The sequence below is a fragment of the Bubalus bubalis genome, chromosome 3, assembly GCF_019923935.1.
Source record: "Bubalus bubalis isolate 160015118507 breed Murrah chromosome 3, NDDB_SH_1, whole genome shotgun sequence".
In the NCBI taxonomy this organism is placed as follows: Eukaryota; Metazoa; Chordata; class Mammalia; order Artiodactyla; family Bovidae; genus Bubalus; species Bubalus bubalis.
The window spans coordinates 132281511-132300728 of record NC_059159.1 but is presented as its reverse complement, the minus strand read 5'-3'; the positions used below and the strand labels follow the sequence as shown (position 1 = coordinate 132300728).

Below are 19218 nucleotides of genomic sequence, written 5' to 3'. Positions count from 1 at the left end.
TCAAGAAGATCCCCTGGAGTAGGAAATGGCAACCCACTTCAGTATTCTCACCTGCAGGATTCCGTGGTCAGAGGAGCCTGACAAGCTACAATCTATGGTTGCAAAGAGTTGGACATGATGAGCACACACACACAACATTATGTCAAAACTGCAAACCATCATCTGACTTTGCAGGGTGGCCACAAACCTTCAATTCATCAAAAAAAAAAAAAAAACCCTCCATATCTGTGAAGCCTGATAAAGCAAAGTGCAATAAAGCAAGGTATGCCTGTATTTTAAGCCATTTTACTCTTTTATGATTCCTTATTTCCTTCACTCCGCCCCAGCTCTCCTTAATTTTTCTGGTTGCCATCACTGTGATAACACGAGCACAGAGGTGAGACTCAGGTCCCCTACAAGCCAGTCCCAGGTCCCATTGCTATGCTACGTGACTCAGCAAATCAACATCCCCTGTGGCTTCAGTTTCCTCCTCTGCGTAATGAGGAGGTTGGGTTATTCAAGTATTCATTCAGTCCTTCAGACAGTCAGTCAACAAACATCAAGTGCCTGAAAGCGCTGACCACAGTCCTGGGTGCTCTCTGATCATCACTTCCTTCTGATTCTATGCTTTTCTGTTCCCTGTGACTTCTGGGTGGTTCTTTCTCTGTTGCCATGTGCTGGATCTCACAGATTGAAGATTTCTGTTCCCGAAAGAAACCAGAGACTCCTCAGGCAGATCAGACAGTCCATGCTAGTGAATTTCTCAGTAGCAGTGGCCTCCTTAGTTGACTTTAGAGGTTTTGACCAACATTCATCTAAAGCTCTTCATAATATACCCATGGCACTGAGAGGGTAGAGAGAGAAAAAGGTGAAACAAACAAAAAAAATCCCTAAATTGATCTTCTATATAAAAATATGATTTACAACTGTTATCAGTTAGTTCTTGGGAGCTTCCTAGGTGGCACAGTAGTAAAGAATCCGCCTGCTAATGCAAGAGACTCAGATTATCTTCCTGGGTGGGGAAGATCCCCTGGAGAAGGAAATGGCAACCCACTCCAGCATTCTTGCCTGCAAAATTCCTTGGACAGAGGAGTCTGGTAGGCGACAATTCATGGAGCTGCAAAGAGTTAGACACAACTGAGCACGCGCGCCAGTACTTGGTGGGGGGGCATGGGGTGGCTACAGAACGATACCCTTCACCACTTTGGCAAGGAGGGAACTTTAGCTTCCTTCTGGAGGTTATAAGTCCAAAGTCTGCTCACATCAGAGGTGGGCTGTCACCTGAAAGAGAGGGGAGGATGCCCAGGTTCCCAAAATCTGACTAAGGAACAATTTTCCAATTAAAGGGGGGAAAAAAAAAAAGAATGGACCTTGAAGGCATTCTGCTAAGTAAATGCATTGCATGTGTGGGTGCTAAGTCACTCAGTGGTGTCCGACATTTTGTAAACTTGACTGTTTGTGACCCAGTGGACTATAGCCCACCAGGCTCCTCTGTCAAAGGGATTCTCCAGGCAAGAATACTGGAGTGGGTTGCCATTCCCTTCTCCAGGGGATTGAACCCGGGTCTCTTACATCTGCATAGGCAGCTGAGTTCTTTACCACTAGCACCGCTTGTAAGTAAATAGACAGAAAAAGACAAATATCACATGATCTCATTTAGATGTAGACTCTAATAAAACCTAACTCAGAAAAAGAGAACAGATTTGTGTTTCTGGGAGGTAGAGGGGAGAGGGGAATTGGATGGCCTCAAAAGGTACAAACTTCCAGTTACAAGATAAATGAGTCCTGGGGATTAATGTACCACGTGATGACTACAGTTAACGCCACTGTGTGGTATGTATGAAAGTTAGTGAGAGATATAGATCCTTAATGTTCTCATCAGGAGTAAAAAATATTTTGTAATTGTGTGAGGTGATGGATGTTAACTAAACTTACTGTGGTAACATTTTGCAACATACATACTTCAAGTCATTAAGCATACAGCTTAACACTCACACCGAACTGTGTGTCAATTACATTTCAATAAAACTGGGGGAATAAAACAATGGGCTGTTCAGAAATGGTCTTGAAATCTGGAAGTGAAAGGAGAGTCAGAGATGGAAACCTCAGCAGCACCTGTTTGTGCAGAGAGGTAGGAAGAGGCACCCTCTGCAAAGCCTCAATGTCCCCTCCTATGACAGCCCCTCAGAAACCAGGACACATTGGAGTCGTAAGCGTTGATGGCAGGAATGTATTTTGGTGCCTATAGCTGGTTTTATTGTTGTTTAGTTGCTAAGTCGTGCCCGACTCTTTTGCTATCCCCATGGACTGTAGCCTGCCTGGCTCCTCTGTCCGTAGGTTTTCCCGGGCAAGAATACTGCAGTGGGTTACCATTTCCTTCTCCAGGGGATCTTCCCAACCTAGGGATAGAACCCATGTCTCTTGCATTGGCTGGTGGATTCTCTACCACTGAGCCACCAGGGAAGTCCCTCCCCCAGATAGTGGCTTATTATCTGACACATTTTTGAGCACTGTCTTAGCTGCTAGACACTGAGATGCGTTTTGGGGGACACCAGGCCCCTGCTTCCTTGGAGCCTCTGGTTTTGTTTTCTAGAGCAAATTTCAGAGAAACTCAAATCACAGCCCTTTCTGACCTCTCTGCAAACCTAAAAACTACCTTTTTAAAAAAATAGCTGCAGATCAAAGGGACGTTCTGCAGCTCTCTTTTGTTACACCCTGGGGTTTTGATGACATGAAGGTTGTCTTTTAATGAGTGCTTCTCTACGACGGGGCCTCTCTTGAAATCTGGCTCCATCTTTGCTGTTCCTGCCTGGGCAAAGGAGAAAGTAGTACAGGCTGGCTCCAGCTGGGCACTCTGAAGCCCGGTAAGGACCTGCTGGGAGGCAGGAAGGGAGAAATCCAGTGCGTGAGCACACAAGAGACAGATCCTCCCTAACCTTGAGCCATCATGGAGTAACCAGGGATCCAGCTGGGTTCAGAGGTTTTCATCCTTTTCAGATGAATTCTGCTTGGACGTGCCCAGCCCAGTTGATGTCCTTATGCAAAGAGCCCTTCGTGGGCATTACGTGGAAGCTGCTGGCAACCCCATCACTTGTTTACATACCCTATTTAACCTCCCAGGAGGCTTCTACAGGGACGATCTCAGCTTTATTTATCTCCCATGGACCTGACAAGTCACTCTGTGTTGATTAAGGGAAGGGTGGGTTCAGCCGTGTATCAGAATCTATCTACTTTCAGGCCAGAGACACTTGTATGAAACCAGATGTCTCAGAGAGGTGGCGGGGACAGTAAGATAAGCTGGGAGTGACCTGCAAAGGAGAGCACACCCATCACCAAACCCAGGCAAAGAGAGTCTCTTAAAGGGACCACATGAGCTGTGTTTGTTTCCCAAATGTGCTTTGATTGTTCAGAACATTCAAGAAGATGATGGTGCCCTACAGGAGACTGACTGTCATACGATGTAGCTAATTGAGGACATGGCATTGTCTGGTGGCAACTAATAGCACATGTTCTTTCCATATTCTCTAGGAGATGATTCCTTAAGGGTGGCCATTTTAAGTAGGCAATTTAGAAGCAACACTTCAAGGTATTGTTGAAATAAAGCAGAGCTGTGTACGAATCGCCTCATCCTTGACTTCCCTCATCCTTCCCTCATCCTTGACTTCCCATCCTTGACATCCTTAAGAACCCACTTGCCAGTGCAGGGGACACAGGTTCGATCCCTGGTCCAAGAAGATCCCACATGCCATGGAGCAACTAAACCCATGCACCACAACTACTGAAGCCCATGAGCCTAGAGTCCATGCTCCACAACAAGAGAAGCCACCGCAAAGAGAAGCCTGCGCACTGCAGCTAGAGAGTAGCCACTGCTTGCCACAGCTAGAGAAGGCCCACGTGAAGGAATGAAGACTCAGTGCAGCCAAAAAAAAAAAGAATTGTTTCATCCTAAAATACAGATTCTCGGGTACTTGCTCCCAAAGCTTGTGATTCAGTTCAGGGAATGTGCATTTATATAATCAACTCTCTTCACCAATACCTCCCTGGTGGCCCATATACATGTCAGGTGATTCTGACATGCAATCTCAGAGGACCTCACTTTGAGAAAGTCTGTGAAAAGGGCCCTGGGCTCATCAACGGAAGCTGTGTATTTGAGAAAAGCCGTGTGACCTCAGAGAAGTCCATTCACCTCTCTGGGACTTCATTTCTGTGTCTATACAATAAGGGAAGTGATCTTCAGACCCTTTCCAGGACACATATTCTAGGAGTTCAGGCATATTCACAATATTCCAAGGCTGTGGTTGTTCTGAATCTCCTAGAATGGGAACCAACCTTCAGACCGAGCTTACCCTAAAGGGGAACAGTTGATAAACCAAAGAAGTTTTTCTCCTGTTCCCTTACAAGGATTAGGTCTCTTGGGAGAGACAATTGTTGTTTAGTTTCTCAGTTGTGTCTGACTCTTTGTGACCCCATGGACTTTAGCCTGCCAGGCTCTTCTGTCCATGGGATTTCCCAGGCAAGAATACTGGAGTGAGTTGCCATTCCCTTCTCAGGGGATCTTCCTGAGCCATTGATCAAACACGTGTCTCCTGCACTGGCAGGCAGATTCTTTACTACTGAACCACCAAGGGAAGCCCAAGGAGAGACAATATGATACTTCATTCTAACACAGTCACATTTGTTTCCAGGTAACTCTAAGCACTTCCACAGGCATTTATTTTTGCCTTTTCTAAGGCTGGGAAAGGATGAGCTTCCTTGTTTACTGAAAAAGGACTGAGGCAAAGGGAGATGGGAGAGACAGCCCATCTATCCCTAACTCCTATGCTTTCATCTCCATCCTCTTCGAATTTTCAGAGCAACAACCTCAACTCACTCAGAGCCACCATCTGCTCTGCGTCTGCTACCGATGAACATCGTATCTATGTATGAGATACCTGAACAGGCTATCTCTCTGCTACAGTATTCTGTGAGTTTATCTCACATGAACATATGGCAGGAGCAATTTGCACAGGTCCTGTACTCTTTAGAGTGAGCACAATCCTTCTGAAAGAAATTTGAAACCTCTGTCCTTTGTGTTTTTATTAGATTTGGTCACTACCACGGCCAGCTAACTGATAACATCAAATGAGCCCTAACTTCCTGACTCAGAGCCTTGGAATGCAGTTGTGAATCATCACTTCTCTGTGTTGCTGCCTGATTATTGCAATAGGAGGAAAAATGAACATGACCCGTGCATAAGAAAAGACCTTATCTGTGATTCTTGAGGTTCGTGGCTCCATTTCATACCCTCTGTTCCCTTCCCTTTTCTGGTTTTACACAGTAGGCCTGAGATTATAGATCTAGCTCTGTATGAACCCTCTTGGACCCCCACCTTACTCAGATGTACAAGGCTATTCCCAGGTGGCTCAGTGAGTAAAGAATCTGCCTGCAGCGCAGGAGACTCAGGAGATGCAGGTTCAATCCCTGGGTTGGGAGGAGCCCCTAAAGAAGGAAATGGCAACCCACTCCAGTATTGTTGCCTGGAAAATCCCATGGACAAAGGAGCATGGCAGGTTACAGTCCATGGGGTCACAAAGAGTTGGACACGACTGAGCACAACACTTGTATGTATGTATAAGGCTGTTACTTACAAAGGCTTCATTAATCATTACCTGCTGTATCTTGAGAAATTCTTGTATAAGATCACAAAATTTTCTAGCAGATGCTGTACAATTGCTATAAGGTTATGGTTTTTGTCTTCATTTAGAATTATTTGATCCCTGGGTTGGGAAGATCCCCTGGAGGAGGGCATGGCAAGCCACTCCAGCCTGGCGGGCTACAGTCTATATGGTTGCAAAGAGCCGGACACAACTAAAGCAACTTAGCACATGCATGCATTTCATCTATTGGTAGCTCAGTTCTGTGGCAAGAGCCCTGTGCCAACAGCTAAAGCTTTGATCTTGATAGAGATCACTGTTTTACAAGAAATAATCCTGTTCTTTCTTCTCTACCTGTATCACCTTCCAGGCTTGCAGCCAGCACTTTCAGAACGTCCCTGAAAACCAGAAAGAAGAGGAGGGGAAAAGGGGGATTGTGAAAAAGCCAGAATAGATGCCATGAAGTTTGTGTGTTCTTTTATCTGAGGCAATCCTCTTCGTGTGAGCCCCATACACTGATTATTTTACAAACAATTCCAAGAAGTTGACTTCCAAAACCTTAGCAGGAAAGACAGTGTTGCTGTAAGACAGATCCTGACAGTGTTGCCATATGGCAACCTTTAGAAATAGCAAAGTTGGAAAAGCTGAAACTCGATACTCTTTTCTGTTGAAGAAGGCAGAGAAGTACCTGAAACATTCTATACATTTTTCTACTCCAGATCATTACAGTGTAAAAATGTAAAAGAGATGAAAATCTCTCAGCTATCTGAGAAGTTTCATCCCCAGAAAGTAGCTAAATTTAACCATGGTTAAACATTGACTGTCAGTAAATCTTAAGTCTCTGGAGTGTCCTGGTTAATGGAACATCGGTGAGTTAAAAATAAGAGCTATTTCCCCTGATCCCCCTAAACTAAGCTAAATAATTCCCAGAACCTTTTTCTCTACTTCCACAGTTTGGGGAATGTGCCTAATTTTGCAATAAAACATGCCAGTCTTCCCAAACACGTGCTATGTATTTAAGCTGGTGGGGGAGGAAAGGAGGGTGTATTTAAAGGTAACCTAAAGCTAACCTTTTAAGAATTTTTGAACTTTCAACAATCCTTGACAAATAACTGGTTTCCTATTGCAAATGTGATGGGCAAATACTGTGAAAATTTTAGGAAAAAGAATATGTATTGTTGTTGTTTAGTCACTAGGTCCTGTCCAACTCTTTTTTAACCCCATGGACTATAGCCCACCAGGCTCTTCTGTCAATGGGATCCTCCAGGCAAGAATACACCTGTGGGCTGCCATGACCTCTTCCAGGGGATCTTCCCAACCCAGGGATCAAACCTAGGTCACCTATGTTTCCTGCATTGGCATTCAAGTTCTTTACTACTAGCTCCACTTGGGAGGCCCTGCAGAACCTGATCATTGTATATTGATGTATTTGTGTGCTGTGTTTACGTAAGAGGCATTATACTATAGGTGTGATTTTATAATTTAGCAGTATTTTTGGAATCTAATTGTGTGGCTATATTGACCAGGTGAATTTCTTTTAACTGCTGAGTAGTATTCCATTGTATTACTATACCGTATTTTATTTATTATCCTCTCTCTTTTTAGTGGATACTTGAAAGTGTTAATCGCTCAATTGTATCTGATTCTTTGCGATCCCATGGACTGCAACCTGCCAGGCTCCTCTGTCGTTGGAATTTTCCAGGCAATATTTCTGGAATGGGTAGCCATTCCCTTCACCAGGGGATCTTCCTGACCCCAGGATCGAGCCTGGCTCTCCTGTATTGCAGGCAGATTCTTTACCATCTGAACTACCAGAGAAGCCCTAGTGGATATTTAGGATTGTTAACAATTTTCCACTACCTCCAACAACATTGCAATAAATGTCCTATGTGTCTTTTCTGTGTCTCAAGACTCCAAATTCCTACAAGAGGAAATTGTGGATCCAAGGCTATGCCCACATTGCCTCTCAAGTGGCTCCACCATCTTGAAGTGTGAAAACAGAATCTAGAAGTTCCCACTTCTCTGCAGTCTCAGTCATGCTTCACCTACCAGACATTTCAAAATGCTCAGTATATTAGGTATACAATGTTATCTCTTCAGTGTTTTCAATAGGAGATGCCTGATGCTCATTTTTCTTCAAAGATTCCTTTGCTCATTTTTCTAAAGGGTGTTTATTTGTTTGTTTGTTTTCCTACATATATCTGTTATACCCATTCTTTGTTACATAAGTTGCAAAATTTTCTCCTAGTCTTCAGCTTGCCTTTCATGTTGTTTGGGATGTCTGGTTTTGTTTTGTTTTTTTAGTTTTTTTTAAAATATAGTTGATTTACAATGTTGTATTAGTTTCAAATATACAGCAAAGTGATTTGGCTATACATACGTGTGTGTGTGTGTGTGTATATATATACATATATATATATATATACACATACACATGCACTTCCCTGGTGGCTCAGTGGTAAAAAACCTGCCTGCTAATGCAGGAGGCATGGGTTCCACCCCTGGGTCAGGAAGACCCCCTGGATAGGAAATGACAACCTACTCCAGTATTCTTGCCTGGGAAATCCCATGGACAGAGAAGAGTGGCAAGCTATAATCCTTAGGGTCTGAAAAAAGTCAGACAGGACTCAGTGACCAAACAACCGCAATAAATAAATATATATATATATATATATTCTTTTTTTCTCTTCCATTATAGGTTATCTCAAGATACTGAATATAGTTCCCTGTGTTATATAGTAGGTCCTTGTTGGTTATCTCGGAGAAGGCAATGGCAACCCACTGCAGTACTCTTGCCTGAAAAATCCCACTGATGGAGGAGCCTGGTAGGCTGCAGTCCATGGGGTCTCGAAGAGTCGGACATGACTGAGTGACTTCACTTTCACTTTTCACTTTCATGCATTGAAGAAGGAAATGGCAACCCACTCCAGTGTTCTTGCCTGGAGAATCCCAGGGATGGGGGAACCTGGTGGGCTGCCGTCTATGGGGTCACACAGAGTCAGACACAACTGAAGCGACTTAGCAGCAGCAGCAGTTGGTTATTTATTTTATATACAATAATGTGTATATTTTAATCCCAAACTCTGAATTTATCCTTCCCCCTGAGTTTCCCCTTTGATAATCATGTTTGTTTTCTATGTTGGGGTATCTTTTATTTTTCAGGTTCTTTTTTTATACTTTAGATAACATTTATTCATTAATTTGATTTAAATTGTTAGGCCTTTTACTGTGTGAGTTTTGCTTTCCATGACTTATTTAAGGTTCCCTCTCCCTGGGATCATAATGATATTTTGCTATACATTTTTGCCTAATATTTTATAATTTGTATTTTTGAGGGTTGAAGTTTTTAATTCATCTAAACTGTAATTTTGTGTATCATGTAAGGTAGAGATTTGCTTTTATTTATTTTATCTATATATATCCAATTCTCTCAATACCATTTATTAAATAGTCCATTTTTCTCTATTGAATTGAAATGCTTCTATATTGTATACCAATTTCCTAGGATTGTTTCTGAATTCTTTTTTAAATCATGTTTTTTTTTACCTAGTTCTAGTCTAGTCTTACAACAAAACAACACTGATTTACCTGCTCTGCAGTCTGTTTGTGTGTTTGTTTACAACTTGCATATAGATCTATATATATATCTATATATTTGTATATGTACATATCCTGCTGCTTTTACTGAAAAACTGCAGCAGGAAAGAGTAGGTACAATCTGAGAGTCACACAATGGAATATAGCAATTAAAAGAAACTGAAGTTGTTCATATCAACCTGGATAAAATTCCCAAATGTACCATTGAGTAAGAAAAACAAGCTGCATATAAATTTCATGGAGAATACCATTTATATAAAGCTCAACAATATGAAAAGCAATATTCAATGTAGTTCAGGCAGCAGCAGCAGGAGGAATACATCAGCAGTATAAACTAAAAGGAAATACATGCGAGTGATAAAAACCAAATTCAGAATTAAAGGTGGATTTACCATGAAATCACTGCCTTGTATAACTCAATGACGCTATGAGCCATGCTGTGTAGGGCCACCCAAGACTGACAGGTCATAGTGGAGAATTCTGACAAAACATGGTCCACTGGCAGAAGGAATGGCAAACCACTCCAGAATCCTTGCCGTGAGAACCCCATGAGCTGTATAAAAAGGCAAAAAGATATGACACCAAATGATGAGCCCCCTAGGCCAGAAGGTGTCCAACATGCTCCTGGGGAAGAGTGGAGGACAATTACCATTAACTCCAGAAAGAATGAATTGGCTGGACCAAAGCGGAAATGACACCCAGTTGTGGATATATCTGGTGACGAAAGTAAAATCCGATGCTGTAAAGAACAGTATTGCAAACTCAGGGTATGGTAAGGGACAGGGAGGCCTGGTGTGCTGCAGTCCGCGGGGTGGCAAAGAGTTGGACATGACTTGGTGATTGAACAACAACAACAGCTATGAAGTTTGTGTTCCGGCCTCTCACTTACACAGAACCTTTTCAAGGTCCTGTACTTGAATTTTATTTTGTAATTTTGTACTTGTTTTTTCAAAGAGGCTCTCCTCTCCCAAGTGTATTAGCCTCAGGCCTATCCCTAGAGGAGCATAAGGAAGGGGATTGGAGGGAAGAGAGAAAGGAGAGGGTGGGGAGAAGAGGAGAGGGATGAGGAGGGGAGGGGAAGCAAGGGGAGAACAAGTCTCTCCCCGGAGGTGCTGGCTCCCCAGTGCCTGCCCTGGAATTGCTGTCCAGCTCTTGGGCGCTCATGCCTGATGGCATGTTTACTGTAAACTGGAGGATGGGACAGTTCTTGGATTTAACTTGATTAACAGTCCAGGACCTCGCACAGCTCCAGGCCTGGAGGACGTGGAATAGAAACCACGTGACAGGGAAAAGTTACCAGGAGGGCTGGCCTGCTATATTTCACCCTCAGTCCATTCTTCCAGCCCTGGTACGCCATGGACACCAACACGGAGCACACAAAATGCAGAGCATGGCCAGGAGTTCTTCAGACCAGAGGCTGAGTGCTCCCGGGTTGTGTCCAGGAGAATGGTTTGGGACACCAAGCCACCCTGGAGCCACATTTCTGCTCCAGCTCCCAATCTCCTTCTTTTACTCAAAATGTATACCATTAAAGAAAGAACAAACTAACCAGAACAAAAGAGTTATTGTAACAACAGCAACAGAAATACACACCTTGAACACCTTTCCACGTGATGAAATATTCTTCTACAACATTTAAAAAGAATTTATTGAAGTATAGTTGACTAACAATGTTATATTCACTTCTGCTGTAGAGCAAAGTGACTCAGTTATGCATATATATACATTCTTTTGCTTATTCTTTTCCATGGTTTATCACAGGGTATTGAATATATTAATGGTTCCTTGTGCTATACAGTAGGTCCTTGTTGTTTATCCATCCTACATGTAACAGTTTGCACTGAGAATCCCAAACTCCTAATCCATCACCCCCACACACTTTCCTCCCCTTGGCAACCACAAGTTTGTTCTCTCTGTGGGTCTGTTTTGTTTTATAGATATGTTCATTTGTGTTGTATTTTAGACTCCACATATAAATGATATCATATGTATTTGTCTTTCTCTTTCTGACTTATCTCATTTAGTATGATCTCTAGGTCCCTCCCTCTACGTTGCTCAAATGGCATTATTTCGTTCTTTTTAATAGCTGAATAGTATTTTATTGTATAGAGGCTTCCCTGGTGGCTCAGACAGTGAAGAATCCACCTGCAATGCAGGAGACCCAGGTTCGATCCCAGAGTTAGGACGATCCATTGTATATATGTAACACATCTTTTTTATACATTCACCTGTGGACAATTAGGTAGTTTTTGTGTCTTGGCTATTGTGTACAGTGCTGCTATGAACATACAGGTGCATGTATCTTTTTGAGTTATGGTTTTGTACAGATATATGCCCAGGAGTGGGATTGCGGGATCATATGGCAACCCTATTTTTAGTTTTTTGAAAAACCTCTGTACTGTTTTTCAAAGTAGCTGTGCCAATATGCATTTCCACCAACAGTGTAGGAGGGTGCCCTTTTCTCCACACCCTCTCCAGCATTTATTGTCTTCTATAACATTTTTAATGGCTACACAGGACATGTCAAAATTGATTAAATGGTCACTACTGAGTCACTATTGTTAGATATTTAGATTGGTTCTAGTTTCTGCTCAATGCAAACATTCCTATAACTGAACCCTAGCATACAACCCTAATGAATTCTTTAGAAAAAAATTCTCATAAGTGAACTCCCTTTGTCAAAGAGGCTGACTATTTTCAAGGCTTTTGAGATGTGTTGCCAAGTATACTATCAAAAATCGACATCAATTCACACACACTTCAGTATAAGAAGCCCGTATGAAACTGAGTGAAAGTGAAAGTGAAGTCGCTCAGTCGTGTCCGACTCTTTGCAACCCCACGGACTGTAGCCCACCAGGCTCCTCGGTCTGAAGCCAATGCTAACTATTTACATTGAACAAAAGTATGTTGTCCATTGGACAGATTTTAAAAAATAGCACCTCATAGCTTTAATTTGCCATCAGTCCAAGATTCAACTGCCTCATGTTCATTGGACACTTGAGTTTCTTCTGAGTTGATTTACTATTCTTGTGCTTTACTCTGTCCTCCATTGAGACATTCCTCTTTTTCTTATTGATTAGTAACAACTTTTCATACGTTATGACATTAAGTTTTTTTCATGTATGCTGTTAATACTTTCCTTTTTGTTTTGCCATTTGCCCATATGGTTTATTGTGGCTTTGACACTTTGTTCAGCCGCTAAGTCACGTCCGTTTCCTTGGTTTATCTTTGAAATTTTGGGGGACTCTCTTTTTCTCCAAAGAGTTAGTCATTTCATGAAAGTCACCTCTTTTTCTTAAGCAGTTTTTAAATGGAACTTTAATTATATACTTACTGAGTCTCTTTCTGGACTTTTCTGTTTAATTGATGTGTATTCTGTTGCCAGCGTTATGTTAATTATTGTAATTACAGTGTAGGCAATTCTAGTATTATGGAAAGTTCTCATTATTTCTTTTTCTTTTTTTGTGTCAAGATTAGTTTGGTTGTCCTTGTGTGCATATTCCTCCAGAATCATTCTGGCAATTCTCCTTTTTCTTTTCTTTACTTGTAATATTATGAGCATTAATGATTTTTCTGAAACCAAAACACAGCCCTGACCAAAACATGTGGTTGGAGAAGAGAGAAAAAGTGTAACAGTTACCAGGTTAGGTAAGATTTTTTGCTCTAACCATTTCCAAGTAACCAGACCTTAAATTCCTCTAATATGTTCCAAAGACCTACCACCCATGGCATAAATGAAAACCTTCTGTGTAAAAGGAGAGATAAAGAGAATATAAGGACATATGGGTAGAAGTAAAAGAAAGAAAACAGAGTCTGAGATTAAGAACACAAAGACACAGGAAATCAAAGTGCTGCAAGGAGCCTGAAAAAATGATCTATGGTTTTCATTTGTTGATCATCATTCAGTTTTCACTTCTATAAACAAAAACTCTCTATGTTTTTAAAAAGCCACTGAAATTTTTTATCTGTCCCCTAACTTATGATGTATAGGACTGACATTTCAGAGAGTTACAAAAGAACAGAATCTTGGTGTTTATTTCCTGCCCAATGCAGGAATCCCCCTGCAGCACTTCTCCTAGGAGTGGCTGTCCAGCTTCTGCTTGGTTGCTGCCTGACCAGGCCCTGACTCATCAAGCTCATCTCATGTTTAAACAGCCTAATTATTAGAAGGTTCTTGCTGCTAGAAAGTAAAAATCTGTCTTCCAGCATTCTTCTCCCCAACCCTTTGCCCTGATTCTGCCTTTCTGAGCCAAGCTTGGCCTTCCTCGCTTTGGACTTGGCTCTCCTGTCCCCTCCAGTTTTATCTTCCCTGGACTTGTCATTGCTGACCAGTCCTTTTGGAACAGAGTTCTTGGTCTCTCCACATCCCAGTCTCTCCTCTGGAAGTATAAAATAGACAGCATTTCTTTTAAAGGTGAAACGCAGAAGTTAACAGAATTCTCCAGATTGCACCTGACCAGTGCAGTAAGTTGGGAGAACTTCATTCCTTACTTGGCATTTTTTTCAAATGGATACACCTCAGGTTACATTCAGGTTTAAGATAAAAAGACTCAAGCTTCAGTTATTCAGCCTTAATCAGGGAAAAATAAGGTCTTTCCCTGATCCTTTTCACCTAAGCAAGAGAACAGATCTCACAGGTGAGATGAACTTTGTTCTTTAATTTTTATTGGCGTATAGTTGCTTACAATGTTGTGTTGGTTTCTGTGTGTGTATGTGCTCAGTTGTGTCCGACTCTTCTAGACCACATGGATTGTAGCCGGCCAGACTCCTCTGTCCATGCGATTTCCCAGGCAAGAATACCGGAGCGGGTTGCCATTCCTTTCTCCAGGGGATCTTCCCGACCCCAGGATTGAACCCACATCTCTTTCGTCCCCTGCATTGGCAGGCAGATTCTTTACCATTGCACCACCTGGAAGCCTGTGTTAGTTTCTACTGCACAACAAAGTGAATCAGCTGTACATATACATACATCCCCTCTTTTTGGGATTTCCTTCCCATTTAGATCACCACAGAGTACTGAGTAGAGTTCCCTGTGCTATCAGTTTTATGCAAATTAGTGTGTATATATGTCAATCCCAACCTCCCAATTCATCGCACCAGCACCCCTTCCTCCTTGGTATCCCTACATTTGTTCTCTACATCTGCATCTCAAAAATGAACTTTTAACAGACTTCAGTGAAATTGGGAGAAGTCTTTAAAGACAAGAATAAGGGGGGTGGGGAATGGTCTTCCCATGTAAAAGCTGGAAGAGTCCATGTTGTGGAATTTGGGGAGCTATGAAAACTTCAGTGCCCATGGAAAGCCAGTGTTTGCCCACCAATGAAGAAACCCCTGGATGCCTCACTTGTGGGGGTGCCTTACTCCAGGCATAGGTCTCTGCCCAGGCAGTCAGCTTTTGAAAATTGAGTTTTTGCCACCTTTCAGTCTTGCCTCTCAGGACTGACTGGAAGCAAGGAGAGCTTAAATCTCTGCCTTATCTACGCCAACGTGTGTGCCTTTCTGTACAAAATGGAAATTACTACTCGGGACCCCAATTATTCTGAGTCTGGTACCCTTGGAGTCCTGCAGAGCCTCAATCAGGCCCTCCTGGCCACTTCTCACGAATCCACAGAGAACCTGACTCCAGAGATGCCCACCTTGGGCTCATCTTTCCATTTCTCTTCCCCATGGAGCTCTGCCATCAGCGCCCCAAGCCGACTGCGCAGGTGTGGGCAGGAAGGAGGCTATAGTGACCCTGCCATTGAGCTCTGGCCCTGGGGCACACAAGCCACTGCAGTGGGGGCAGAGCAGGAAACTACAGCCTCACTAGCCGCCGCATGTGACTGGCCCTTGCCTGCTGCCTCCAGACCCGGAAAAATCTGGCATATTCACAAATCGGCCCTACTTGAAATCCAGGAAGAGGTGTAATTACAGTGCTCAGGATCTCAACTTTCTGTGTTGCCCTGAATCCAGGCATACAGCATAGTGAGTGACGTCAGAAACTAAACACTGGCTTTCCAGGCAGGGAGGAGGCCGGATGCCCGAGGGAGGAGGGGACGGTGCAACCTCACTGAACTTCCATTGGCGGAACATGAGCATGTGGTCCTAAGAGACCTAGGATCTTCCCTGAGCAAGAGCCCACAGACGTTTACTCCACTAGTTTATTGTCTGTGGGCCGAGCCCATCCCACCTCTGCTTTCTATTAATCTAATCTCTTTTAGGGTAAAATCCAGTTTGGAATATGTTACATACATGCCATACACTGCTAGTCTTCCTGGTAAGTAAAGTCACTGAAAAAACACACAGCTGCCAGTTTTATCTGAATGTTTGCCACCATATAAGGAGAAGAGGTGGTGTTGAATGCTTTATTTTTTAAAAATTTAATTGTAGGATAATTGATTTACAATGTTTTGGTCTCTGCTGTACAACAACGTGAACTAGCTGTTAGTATACATATATCCCCTCCCTCTTGAGTCTCCTCCCACCCCTCTAGGTTGTCACAGACCAGGGGGTTGAGCTCCCTGTACTATACAGCAAATTCCCACTGGCTATCTGTTTTACATATGGTTATATATAAGTTTGATGTTACTCTCTCACTCCATCCTGCTCTCTCCTTACCCCAACTGTGTCCACAAGTCTCAGCAGTGCTTTCTTGTTTTGGTCTGGCTGGCTAGAAAGTAGATCTCTCTTTGCAAAGTGTACCATCTTGAGCCCTGTGTACGGTCCTCAGCCCCAGGACGGTCAGATGAGAAGGATGTGAGTGATGAAAAAGAGAGCCATCCGGAATCCAGGCTCCAGGCTGGGTCCTCCTTCCTTCAGGAACTCTAAGCCCTTGGTTGGGGGACACACCCATGCCCTCCTCCCTTATCCCTTAGTCTCCACTAAGGTTTGAAACAACGTTTGCTAAACAATTACCTTGGGTGCATAACTTTTCCTTCATGTATCTTTTCTCCCAAACTCAGCCATCTCCCTCACAGCTCATCCCTCTGCTCAAGAGGAAAATAACAGTTCTTTTTTTTTTAAAAGATATTTATTTTTAAAAAATGTATTTATTTGGCAGTGCTGGGTCTTAGTTGCGGTATGTGGGATCCAGTTCCCCCAACAGGAATCAAACCTGGGCCCCTGCAATGGGAGCTCGGAGTCTTAGCCACTGGACCACCAGGGAGGTTCCAAAAATAAGGGTTCTTGAATGAATAAACAAACCTCTAACACTCATTTGACAGGTTCTTAATGAGAAGCTGTGCCCTTTGACAATGTTTCTGCAGACTGAGCAACACTGGGGAAGCTTTTTAGGTCAGAATAGAAATAAATAAATAATATTATTTTCAATTAAGAAGTTAGACACCCAACAAAGAACTGGATCTTTATATTCTACTCTGAACCTTTATACTCTGGGTTAGAATGTCCCTTCAAAGGTCATTCTTGAGCTATCTAATGGCTTGAGATTCTTTTTTTAAAGTGTTTTTTGATGTGGACTATTTTTAAAGTCTTTTTTATTGAATTTGTTACAGTTCTTGTTGTTCAGTCCCTAAGACCTGTCCCATTCTTTTCCAGCTGGTGGACTGCAGCACTTTGTACAATACTGCTATTTTTTAGTGTTTTGATTTTTTGACCATTAAGCATACAGAATCTTAGCTCCCCAATCAGTGATTGAACCTGCACCCCCTGCATTGAAAGGCAAGAAGTCTTGAACACTGGACCATCAGGCAAGTCCCTGATTTGAGATTTTTAAAAAATATTTTAGCATGGCAAATTGTCAGCAAATTCAAGAGAAGAAAGAGCCCTCATAGATCTACCACTCAACTTCAACAAATTCAACTCACAGCTGATTTTATATCACTTACACCCCATGTGTTCATTGTGTAACCCCACCCTGCTCCCAACCAGGATTATCTGGAAGAAAACACATCACATCATTTTATTCCTAAATATAGAGTGTCCCTCTAAAAGGTAACATCTTGTTTTTTGTTGTTTTTATTTTTTAAATTTCTTGGCGGCACTGGGTGGCTTATGGGATCTTAGTTTCACCACCAGGGATTGAACCCACAACGCCTGCATTGAAAGTGGGGAGTCTTAATCACTGGACCACCAGGCAAGTCCCAGATAACATCTCGTTTTGAATAATTATTTCTGTGCAGACTCTGAAGGCTAATGAGCTCCCTCAAAAATACACATGGGCCAGGGGCCTATTACCCATGACATGGGACTCTATGAATGCACTAAAATTATGCTTCATACTTACCCTACCACTACGCTCAGTTTCCCAGTTGCCTGCACTCAGCTGGACTGGCTTCATAAGAGAGAGTTATAGGGATTTTCCTGGTGGTCCAGTGGTTAGCACTTCACCTTTCAATGCAGGGGGTGCGGGCTTGATCCCTGGTTCAGTTCAGTTCAGTTCAGTCGCTCAGTCGTGTCTGACTCTTTGCGACCCCATGAACCACAGCACGCCAGGCCTCCCTGTCCATCACCAACTCCCGGAGTTCACCCAGACTCACGTCCATCGAGTCAGTGATGCCATCCAGCCATCTCATCCTCTGTCGTCCCCTTCTCCTCCTGCCCCCAATCCCTCCCAGCATCAGAGTCTTTTCCAATGAGTCAACTCTTCGCATGAGGTGGCCAAAGTACTGGAGTTTCAGCTTTAGCATCATTCCTTCCAAAGAAATCCCAGGGCTGATCTCCTTCAGAATGGACTGGTTGGATCTCCTTGCAGTCCAAGGGACTCTCACCACAGTTCAAAAGCATCAATTCTTTGGCACTCAGCCTTCTTCACAGTCCAACTCTCACATCCATACATGACCACAGGAAAAACCATAGCCTTGACTAGACGGACCTTTGTTGGCAAAGTAATCTCTGCTTTTGAATATACTATCTAGGTTGGTCATAACTTTCCTTCCAAGGAGTAAGCATCTTTTAATTTCATGGCTGCAGTCACCATCTGCAGTGATTTTGGAGCCCCAAAAAATAAAGTCTGACACTGTTTCCACTGTTTCCCCATCTATTTCCCATGAAGTGATGGGGCCAGATGCCATGATCTTCGTTTTCTGAATGTTGAGCTTTAAGCCAACTTTTTCACTCTCCACTTTCACTTTCATCAAGAGGCTTTTACGAGTTCCTCTTCACTTTCTGCCATAAGGGTGGTGTCATCTGCATATCTGAGGTTATTGATATTTCTCCCGGTAATCTTGATTCCAGCTTGTGCTTCTTCCAGCCCGGCGTTTCTCATGATGTACTCTGCATATAAGTTAAATAAGCAGGGTGACAATATATAGCCTCGACATACTCCTTTTCCTATTTGGAACCAGTCTGTTGTTCCATGTCCGGTTCTAACTGTTGCTTCCTGACCTGCATACAAATTTCTCAAGAGGCAGATCAGGTGGTCTGGTATTCCCATCTCTTTCAGAATTTTCCACAGTTTATTGTGATCCACACAGTCAAAGGCTTTGGCATAGTCAATAAAGCAGAAATAGATGTTTTTCTGGAACTCTCTTGCTTTTTCCATGATCCAGCAGATGTTGGCAATTTGATCTCTGGTTCCTCTGCCTTTTCTAAAACCAGCTTGAACATCAGGAAGTTCATGGTTCACGTATTACTGAAGCCTGGCTTGGAGAATTTTGAGCATTACTTTACTAGCGTGTGAGATGAGTGCAATTGGGGAGCTAAAATCCCACATGCCTTGCAGCCAAAAGACCACAGCCTAAAACAGAAGCAATATTGTAACAAATTCAATAAAGAATTTAAAAATGATCCACATCAAAAAAATCTTTAAAAAAAGAGAGAGAGGATTAAATGCAGAGACTTGGAAACCAACTGGCTTAGAATACCAGCTCTACCACTTCTTATCTCTGTGATATTAGGCAAAGCATTTAACTTCTCTGTGCCTCAACTTCCTCATCTAAAAGCCAAGCTAATTAAGCCCATGCATATGCATACTTGCTAAGTTGCTTCAGTTGTGTCCAACTTTTTGTGACCCTATGGACTGTAGCCCGCCAGGCTCCTCTGTCCATGGGATTCACCAGGCAAGAATACTGGA

The 19218-nt window shown here is 42.8% G+C and overlaps 1 long non-coding RNA gene across 8 annotated transcripts in view; it reads left to right on the top strand.

Moving 5' to 3' along the window:
* The window catches only part of LOC123332894, a 71976-nt gene that overhangs the window by 18109 nt on the left and 34649 nt on the right, over window positions 1-19218 (top strand). For 7 of the 8 annotated variants that reach the window (XR_006550054.2, XR_006640872.1, XR_006640873.1 and 4 more), the window contains exon 3: window positions 5062-5241. The exons of the other annotated variant lie outside the window; for it this stretch is intronic. This is a non-coding gene — a long non-coding RNA (uncharacterized LOC123332894). The remainder of the gene's footprint in view (window positions 1-5061; window positions 5242-19218) is intronic. 8 annotated transcript variants of the gene reach the window in all.